Source organism: Canis lupus, chromosome 20 (assembly GCF_048164855.1).
Source record: "Canis lupus baileyi chromosome 20, mCanLup2.hap1, whole genome shotgun sequence".
Lineage (NCBI taxonomy): Eukaryota > Metazoa > Chordata > Mammalia > Carnivora > Canidae > Canis > Canis lupus.
The window spans coordinates 22,744,192-22,753,608 of NC_132857.1; the positions used below are offsets into that span (position 1 = coordinate 22,744,192).

General features: G+C 37.8%; 1 long non-coding RNA gene across 9 annotated transcripts in view; it reads left to right on the forward strand.

Moving 5' to 3' along the window:
- The window catches only part of LOC140611752 (uncharacterized), a 183,980-nt gene that overhangs the window by 152,221 nt on the left and 22,342 nt on the right, over positions 1–9,417 (forward strand). The gene's annotated exons all lie outside the window — the stretch shown is intronic.

Consider the following 9,417-nt stretch of genomic DNA (forward strand, 5'->3'; position numbering starts at 1 on the left):
AATGAAGAGTAAGAATCATATGATCTTCTCAAAAGATGCAGAAAAAAAAAGCATTTGACAAAATATATCATCCTTTCTTGATAAAAACCCTCAAGAATGTAGGGTAGAAGGAACATGCCTTAACATCATAAAGCCCATATATGAAAGACCCTAGATAATATCATTCTCAATGGGGAAAACCTGAGAGCCTTTTCCCTAAGGTCAGGAACATGACGGGGTGTCCACTCTCACCACTGTTGTTTGACATAGGATCAGAAGTCCTAGCCTCAGTAATGAGACAACAACAAGAAATAAAAGGCATCGAAATTGACAAGGAAGAAGTTAAACTTTGACTCTGCAGAAAAGTCTTTCTTTTACAGGAAGGAGTAAGCAGACCAGCAATACCTTTGTGGATGAGGAGGCCAAAGGTGTTGTGTAAGCAGGCAGCAGAATTTGGGCACTTTAACAGGGAATAATGTTCCCCTGCTCAGCAGATTCTCAGTAAATCAAGTAAGAAAAGATTTTGTGTATCTTAGCGCTTTAGTTCTTGCTCAAGCATGTGGAAAAGCCAGAGTTTAGGTGTCTGGGGAAAAAGAAAAGCATGGCTAATGTTTGGTCAAGCCAAAGTTCAGTGGCTGAGTAATGGGCAATTGTGAGCATTTGGTCAAACTTTATTCCTAACTATAAGTGATTCATTTATCTACCAAGCGAGGATATGAGACTCTTAAGCTTCTGATTTCACTCATGATTTCAATCTTTTTATATCTTTGGTCTGTATTTTGATACATTCCTTGCACTTGATTCTCTAGACCATTAATTTGATGCTCCACAGTGGCAATTCTCTCTATAATTCACCCACGGGATTACTTGTCTGGAAAATCATGTTTTTCCATCTAGAAAGTATTATTGTACCTTTTTTATGTGTGTACTCAAATACTTGTGTGTGTGTGTGTGTGTGTGTGTGTGTGTGTTAAATTTAAGTAGACTGTCTCTTCCCTTATTTATTCCATTCAACATGAAACTAATTTTTCTCTCTCTGGCTACTTGAGCCCTTTAGATATGTGGTGCTTTCTCTGTGTTTATTCACTGAGCCCCAGTCTATTTGATGATATCTCTTTATTGGCGATAATATCACATGGGATGGAAAAGTCTCACACGGGCTTAGCCTCAAAGCATCCGGAAGGCCACTGGTTGCCTGAGCTGTGGAGGAAATCACCGTATTCCTGTATCTCTTACTGTCCTGGCCTCTTTTATGAAATCAAGCTCCCAATATAGTGATTCGATATTGAATACTGACTGACCTTCTCCCCAGGAGTCTATAGATTCCTGTGAGTCAGGCTAATTTTAGGAGCTCTCACTTCCTGTCCTCTGCCCTTGACCCACAATCTGTGCTCCATCACCCACCTGACCCCTCAGGAGAGAGAGCTTGATAGCAATTTGCACTCATTTGCTTTTAGACTCTAACACTCATTTGACTGGAGAGGGTGATAGTGGATTGAAGTTGATCACGGAGAAGGAGCTTGCTGCATTGGTTGGTCAGAACACCGTTCTTGTGCTTCATCAACCAACTTCAAATCTAATACAGAAAGTGACAGATCTGAAGAACAACTTAGAGAAAAATGCTTTTTATATTTAAATATCAAAGTGGCAATGCTAGGAGAAATACCTAAGGGAGGGCCACAATGTGTATTTTTCTGATTGTGCAAAGAAGGATGCTTAAATACTAATATTGTTTAATGTATTACCTTTGAGACAGATGATTTGGCTTTGATGGATTTGTATCTTTATGACATTTAAATTGCTAAAATTTTCAAAAAATGGTCAGTTTTTGCTTTACTGTCTGGAAATATTATAGTTTTCTTTCTATATTATTAGAATATTTGTGAATAGGATATGTAGTTCTTTACAAATTAATTATCAAAAAATACATCTGCTTGATTTAACTTATAGACCACCATACAGTAGAAGTTAATGAATGAGTTCAAGATGTTAGTCTGAGTTGCACAGAGCTGGTTGGCATGCAGGAAGAGAGTGGAGAAAGGATGTTAGTCTAGAGCTTCTTCGCCAGTACTTTCTGTCCTTAAATAGTCTGACAAATTCAGCGTTCTACTCACTTCATACAAAGCCTTAGATTTGTGCTACTTCCAACCAACCACATAGAGCGATAAAGGCTCATAGGAACAACACAGAAAAATCTGGCTCCAAATATTGTCTAAAAGAAGAACCATTGCCTTATCAGACAATGTCGCACATGAATGTAATATGTTAGGTTCAACCAAATGGAATGACCAATTGTGGAATCAGAAAACAATATTCTCAAAGGATCAACTTATAAAATAAAAATCATCTGAAAAATTTGCTACTTTATTTTTTACTCGTATCTCTCATCATCACTTTTTATAGGTAGGTTAATCTGTATACTTTAATAATCTAAATTATTCTCTCTCCCCAAGTAATGCAAACCTTTCACCTGTTTAATTCTTCTTCAGAGTTATAATGAGCAAAAATATAAATTAAACCACAATATCTTGTGTTTTCTTTTATCATAGTCTCATAACCCAGCCCCATTATATATGAACTGCATAGCTGCTAATGATCCTGAAGCTGAATTCACAATGTGTAATATGTTCTCTAGCTTCATTTTTTTCCTATTTGGAAGCCAGATTGCTAAAAACAATTAGTACAGATTGCTCTTGTGGCCTAGCCACTGCCTGCTGACCTCTCTGTGGGTTCTAGGAGGTGTTACAGGACTTTTGATTAATGCACTTCCTCATAATAAAGTACTTGCTTCATACTTACTGTTTTGGGGGGGAAATCCAAGAACACTCTTCACCCTGTTATCTGTACCTTCTCACTTCATTCTGCTTATTGCTTAAATATCTGGCATCAGAGGTTCTCCTTTCTACCATGTATGAAATTGTAACACCAGCATGAGTATTTGCCTGAGTGTTATGCTGCTTTGCTTTTCTTTACAGCAAATGCATTTATTCCAAAGGAAACTTAAGTTCTATGAGGCCAGGGATCATCTGCTATGGAACCTCCAGTTAGTAGAAACAGCCCTGGCACACCATAGGGGCTCAGTGACTAATACAGTAGCTCATCACTGCTTTCCTACCGCTGAACGACACCCAGGTTCCAGGAGGACACATGTTTGACAGTAGAAGGACTGAGAGTCAAGGGTCAATGAAACATAAATGGATACTCTGCTTCTTTTTATAAGGCAATAAGCTTTGAATATATACCATGGCTTCATTAAAGAAGGGAAACTTACTAGCCTCATACACTAGCCATCCGATTAGTAGTATCATATTTTTATGTTAAACATCTTTAAAAAATAAACATCTTATTACACTGTCAGAAATATTTTTCACAATGGTGAAATATAATAGGTTTTTTTTTTCCCTTAGAGGTTATATTAGTAGTTGTTCTCAATTCTCTAACACAGTAGGGTACTAACCTGTGTTTTTGACTGACCAAATTTTATTACAGCCGTTATCTAAAACATAGTATTGCCATTCCCTAAGAAGAATTGTTTATCTGAATCTTGGATAGTGTCAATTTTCATAGTTAAAATGTTTTCGGTTGACGGGGAAGATCAATAATGTTATTGCTTTTTAAGAAATTAAGCAAACTGATAAAGTTTGCCATTATTTTTAACAACCTACATCTCCTTTATATACAAACTCATGTGTCTTGGGGTATCCAGGTGGCTGAGTCAGTTAAGCCTCAGGCTCTTGATCTCAGCTCAATTCTTGATCTCAGGGTCGGGAGTTCAAGCCCTGCTCTGGGCTCCAAGCTGGGTACAGAGACTACTAAAAGAAATTTTTAAAATTTACAAAGTCAGGTTTCTATGGGTCTATCTTGTTTGGCTCTATTTTAGAGCTATCGTTGGCCACTGATCCATTATAGAAGAGCAACTAAGATGGTAAAAACTTAAAAGTTGTTATATAAAGAGAAGCTGAAGATAATCAAGCCATTTTGTCTCTAATTCTATGATCTTTATACCATTAATATAACTCTTTGAGTTTTTTTCAATAAGTGTATGTTGTACATAATGTAGTCTGTACACTGGATATATTTTGTTTTATTAGTTATATCTCCAAAAGTTTAAGAACAGAAATACAATACAGTTTTCTTTTTAAAAATGGTTACTATTGAGTACATGTGTATGTGGGGAAGGATATCCTTCTCTGAAAGAGCCACTGTATTAATTTTATTTTTGTCGATTTGTAAAGCATCAAGACATCAGAAACACATGCAAAATCTTCAGATTAACAGGTTAACTCAGATTAAGAGAATGCCTCATGTTTGCATTCCTAGGTACCAAATGCTCTGCACAGTCATAAAAAATGACAATACTTAAACCCCCAGGGTAAATGAATGCATTTGAAATTCTTACAGAGACTTTGTTCACTTTATGTCATGCTGTCTTCACATTCAGAGGAAGATTGAATTTGAAATCAGATGACTTGTAAACAATGCTCATTTTAATGCAGTTAGGAGCTGTTTAGGTACATCCTGTAACTTTATCTTTGAAAACAAAGATTTGTAAAGGTGGTAGATGAATTTTCTTTACTTATTTCATTTTAATAATAAATTTAGTTATTGGTGTTCAATTTGCCAAAATACAGAATAACACTCAGTGCTCATCCCGTCAAGTGCCCCCCTCAGTACCCATCACCTATTCACCCCCACCCCCCAACCTCCTCCCCTTCCAACACCCCTAGTTCATTTCCCAGAGTTAGGAGTCTTTATGCTCTGTCTCGCTTTCTGATATTTCCTACCCATTTCTTCTCCCTTCCTTTCTATTCCCTTTCACTATTATTTATATTCTCCAAATGAATGAGACCATATAATGTTTGTCCTTCTGCGATTGACTTATTTCACTCAGCATAATACGCTCCAGTTCCATCCACGTTGAAGCAAATAGTGGGTATTTGTCGTTTCTAATGGCTGAGGAATATTCCATTGTATACATAAACCACATCTTCTTTTTCCATTCATCTTTCGATGGACACCGAGGCTCCTTCCACAGTTTGGCCATTGGGACATTGGTCCTAGAAACATGGGGGTGCAGGTGTCCTGCCGTTTCATTGCATCTGCATCTTTGGGGTAAATCTCCAACAGTGCAATTGCTGGGTCATAGGGCAGGTCGATTTTTAACTCTTTGAGGAACTTCCACACAGTTTTCCAGAGTGGCTGCACCAGTTCACATTCCCACCAACAGTGCAAGAGGGTTCCCTTTTCTCTGCATCCTCTCCAACACTTCTGGTTTCCTGCCTTGTTAATTTTCCCCATTCTCACTGGTGTGAGGTGGTATCTCATGGTGGTTTGGATTTGTATTTCCCTGATGGCAAGTGATGCAGAGGATTTTCTCATGTGCGTGTTGGCCATGTCTATGTCTTCCTCTGTGAGATTTCTGTTCCGGTCTTGTGCCCAATTCATGATAAGATTGTTTCTCTGGTGTTGAGTTTAATAAGTTCTTTATAGATCTTGGAAACTAGCCCTTTATCTGATATGTCATTTGCAAATATCTTCTCCCATTCTGTAGGTTGTCTTTTAGTTTTGTTGACTGTATCCTTTGCTGTGCAAAAGCTTCTAATCTTGATGAAGTCCCAATAGTTCGTTTTTGTTTCTGTTTCCTTTGCCTTCATGGATGTACCTTGCAAGAAGTTACTGTGGCCAAAAAAAAAAAAAAAAAGTTACTGTGGCCAAGTTCAAAAAGGGTGTTGCCTGTGTTCTCCTCTAGGATTCTGATGGAATCTTTTCTCACATTTAGATCTTTCATCCATTTTGAGTTTATCTTTGTGTATGGTGAAAGAGAGTGGTCTAGTTTCATTCTTCTGCATGTGGATGTCCAATTTTCCAGCACCATTTATTGAAGAGACTGTCTTTCTTCCAGTGGATAGTCTTTCCTACTTTATCAAACATCAGTTGACCATAAAGTTCAGGGTCCACTTCTGGGTTCTCTATTCTGTTCCATTGATCTATGTGTCTGTGTTTGTGCCAGTACCACACTGTCTTGATGACCACAGCTTTGTAGTACAACCTGAAATCTGGCATTGTGATGCCCCCAGATATGGTTTTCTTTTTTAAAATTCCCCTGGCTATTCAGGGTCTTTTCTGATTCCACACAAATCTTAAAATAATTTGTTCTAACTCTCTGAAGAAAGTCCATGGTATTTTGATAGGGATTGCATTAAACATGTACATTGCTATGGGTTACATTGACATTTTCACAATCTTAATTCTGCCAATCCATGAGCATGGAATATTTTTCCATCTCTTTGTGTCTTCCTCAATTTCTTTCAGAAGTGTTCTATAGTTTTGAGGGTATAGATCCTTTACCTCTTTGATTAGGTTTATTCCTAGGTATCTGATGCTTTTGGGTGCAATTGTAAATGGGATTGACTCCTTAATTTCTCTTTCTTCAGTCTCATTGTTAGTGTATAGAAATGCCATTGATTTCTGGGCATTGATTTTGTATCCTGCCACGCTGCGAAATTGCTGTATGAGTTCTAGCAATCTTGGGGTGGAGGCTTTTGGGTTTTCTATGTAGAGTATCATGTCATTGGCAAACAGGGAGAGTTTGACTTCTTCTTTGCCAATTTGAATGCCTCTAATATCTTTTTCCTGTCTGATTGCTGAGGCTAGGACTTCCAATACTATATTGAATAGCAGTGGTGAGAGTGGACTTCACTGTCTTGTTTCTGATCTTAGGGGAAAGGCTCCCAGTGCTTCCCCATTGAGAATTATATTTGCTGTGGGTTTGTTATACACGGCTTTTAAGATGTTGAGGAATGTTCCCTCTATCCCTACACTCTGAAGAGTTTTGATCAGGAATGGATGCTGTATTTTGTCAAATGCTTTCTCTGCATCCGATGAGAGGATCCTACTGTTTTGGTTTTTCTCTTGCTGATACGATGAATCACATTGATTGTTTTAGGAGTGTTGAACCACCCTTGTGTCCAGGGATAAACCCTACTTGGTCATGGTGAGTAATTTTCTTAATGTACTCCTGTATCCTATTGGCTAGTATCTTGTTGGGAATTTTTGTATCCATGTTCATCAGGGATATTGGTCTATAATTCCCCTGTTCGTTGGGGTCTTTGTCTGATTTTCGAATGAAGGTGATGCTGGCCTCATAGAACGAGTTTGGAAGTATTCCATCTCTTTCTGTCTTTCCAAACAGCATTAGTAGAATAGGTATGGTTTCTTCTTTAAACGTTTGATAGAATTCCCCTGGGAAGCCATCTGGCCCTGGACTTTTGTGTCTTGGGAGGTTTTTGATGACTGCTTCAATTTCCTTCCTGGTTATTGGCCTGTTCAGGTATTCTATTTCTTCCTGTTCAGTTTTGGTAGTTTGTGGCTTTCCAGGAATGCGTCCATTTCTTCTACATTGCCTAATTTATTGGCGTATAGCTGTTCATAATATGTTTTTAAAATCGTTTGTGTTTCCTTGGTGTTGGTAGTGATCTCTCCTTTCTCATTCATGATTTTCTTAATTTGAGTCTTCTCTCTCTTCTTTTTAACAAGGCTGGCTAATGGCTTTTCTATCTTATTAATTCTTTCAAAGAACCAAGTCCTGGTTTTGTTGATCTGTTCCACAGTTCTTCTGGTCTTGATTTCATCGAGTTCTGCTCAAATCTTTATTAACTCTCTTCTTCTACTGGGTGTAGGATCTCTTTGCAGTTTTTTCTCTAGCTCCTTTAGGTGTAAGGTTAGATTTTGTATTTGAGTTCTTTCCAATTTTTGGATGGATGCTTGTATTGTGATGTATTTCCCCCTCAGGACTGTTTTTGCTGTATCCCAAAGAGTTTGAACGGTTGTATCTTCATTCTCATTAGTTTCCATGAATCTTTTTAATTCTTCCTTAATTTCCTGGTTCACCCTTTCATCCTTTAGCAAGATGATCCTTAACCTCCATGTGTTTGAAGTCCTTCCAAACTTCTTGTTGTGGTTTAGTTCTAATTTCAAGGCATTGTGATCTGAGAATATGCAGCGGACGATCCCAATCTTTTGGTATTTGATAAGACCTGATTTGTGACCCAGTATGTGGTCTATTCTGGAGAAAGTTCCATGTGTACTTGAGAAGAATGTGTATTCATTTGAGTTTGGCTGTAAAGTTCTGTAGATTTCTGTGAAATCCATCTGGTTCAGTGTATCATTTAAAGATCTTGTTTCTCTGGGTATGTTGTGCTTAGAAAACCTATCGATTGTAGAAAGCGCTAGATTGAAGTCACCAAGTGTAAGTGTATTATTATCTAAGTATGTCTTATCTTTGGTTATTAATTGATTGATATATTTGGCAGCTCCCACATTCGGGTTATATACATTGATGATTGTTAAGTCCTCTTCTTGGATAAATCATTTAAGTATGATATAGTGTCCCTCTTCATCTCTCACTACAGTCTTTGGGATAAAATTTAGTTTATCTGATATAAGGATGGCTACCCCTGCTTCTCTTGAGGGCCATTTGAATGGTAAATGGTAATCCAACCTTTTATTTTCAGGTTGTAGGTGTCCTTATGTCTAAAATGAGTCTCTTGTAGACAGCAAATAGATGGGTCCTGCTTTTTTATCCAGTCTGAAACCCTGCTCCTTTTGATGAATTAAGACCATTCATGTTCAGAGTTACTATTGAAAGATATGAGTTTAGTGTCATCATGATACATATTCAGTCCCTGTTTTTGTGGCTTGTTACATTGGACTTCTTAAATAGGAATTTTAAGAGTCCCCCTTAAAATTTCTTGCAGAGCTGCTTTAGTGTTCACATATTCTATCAGGTCCTGTGTGTCTTAGAAGGTCTTTATCTCTCCTTTTATTCTGAATGAGAGCCTTGCTGGATAAAGTATTCTTGGCTGCATATTCTTCTCATTTAGGACTCTGAATGTATCCTGACAGCCCTTTCTGGCCTGCCATGTCTCTGTGGAGAGGTCTGCTGTTAGTCTAATATTTCTCTCCATTAACGTTAGAGATTTCTTATCTCTTGCTGCTTTAAGGATCTTCTCTTTATCTTTGGAATTTGCAAGTTTAACTATTAAATGTCGAGGTGTTGAACGGTTTTTATTGATATTTAGAGGGGATCTCTCTATTTCCGGGATCTGAATGCCTGTTTTACTTCTCAGATTAGGAAAGTTTGCATCTGTGGTTTGTTCAAGCACATATTCTGGCCCTCTGGCCTTTTCGGCGCCCTCAGGAACCCCAATTACATGTAGATTTTTCTTCCTCATGCTGTCACTTATTTCCCTTAATCTATCCTCATGATCTTTTGTTTGTCTCTTTTTTCCTCAGTTTCCCTCTTTGACATCACCTTTTCTTCTTTGTCACTCACTCCTTCTTCTACCTCGTTCACCCTCGTCATTAGGAACTCTAGTTTGGATTGCATCTCATTTAATTGATTTTTAATTTCTGCCTGATTAGATCTAAATTCTGCAG